At 64.0% G+C, this 578-nt stretch overlaps 1 protein-coding gene across 1 annotated transcript in view; it reads left to right on the top strand.

The window, feature by feature from the left end:
• Nucleotides 1-578, top strand: part of SHANK1 (SH3 and multiple ankyrin repeat domains 1) — a gene marked incomplete at its 5' end in the record, with an annotated part of 58706 nt that overhangs the window by 32278 nt on the left and 25850 nt on the right. The gene's annotated exons all lie outside the window — the stretch shown is intronic.

The raw sequence follows: 578 nt of genomic DNA, 5'->3' as shown, positions 1-578 counted from the left end.
CCTTCTCGGCGCCTCTTCTCCATCCTCTCATCCTTTTCCTGGGGCCGCGCACGCACCCTCCAACCCAGGAGTCGCTCTACCCCGTCACAGGCCCTTCCCGGCCCCCCTCAATCTCCCTCCAAGACCTTCCCCGCAGCGAGGCCCTCCAAACGGGCCCCCCGCTTTGGGGTTTGGAACCCATTCGCCCTTTCTGCCGCCCTCAGCGCCCCCACCCCGTGGAGCCCTCCCCTTGGGGAGCCACAGTGGCTCTCCCCCGAGGCGCTCACGCATCCCGCCAGGCCTCCTCTCCCCTCTGCTTTTTCCGCTGCGTGTCACTGTGCGACTGTGCGTGTGTCAGTGTGGCTGTGTCAGTGTGCATGCGTGTGTGTGTGTGTGACGGCCTGCAGCTGTGTGTGAGAGAGAGAGGGAGAGAGAGAGGGTAGGATGGGAGATGGTGGGCTCCCAGCCCACCCCCCAGCTGTGTCCATCTGTGTGTCCCTGTTTGACGGCGTCTGTCCCTGTGTGTGACTTGGAGCGATAGAGAGGCTGTCTGGGGACTGTGTGTGTGTGTGTGTGTGTGTGTGTGTGTGTGTCCCAGG

The sequence above is a fragment of the Myotis brandtii genome, unplaced genomic scaffold (genome assembly GCF_000412655.1).
Source record: "Myotis brandtii unplaced genomic scaffold, ASM41265v1 scaffold601, whole genome shotgun sequence".
Taxonomy (NCBI): domain Eukaryota; kingdom Metazoa; phylum Chordata; class Mammalia; order Chiroptera; family Vespertilionidae; genus Myotis; species Myotis brandtii.
This window is presented reverse-complemented; position numbering and strand designations above follow the sequence as displayed.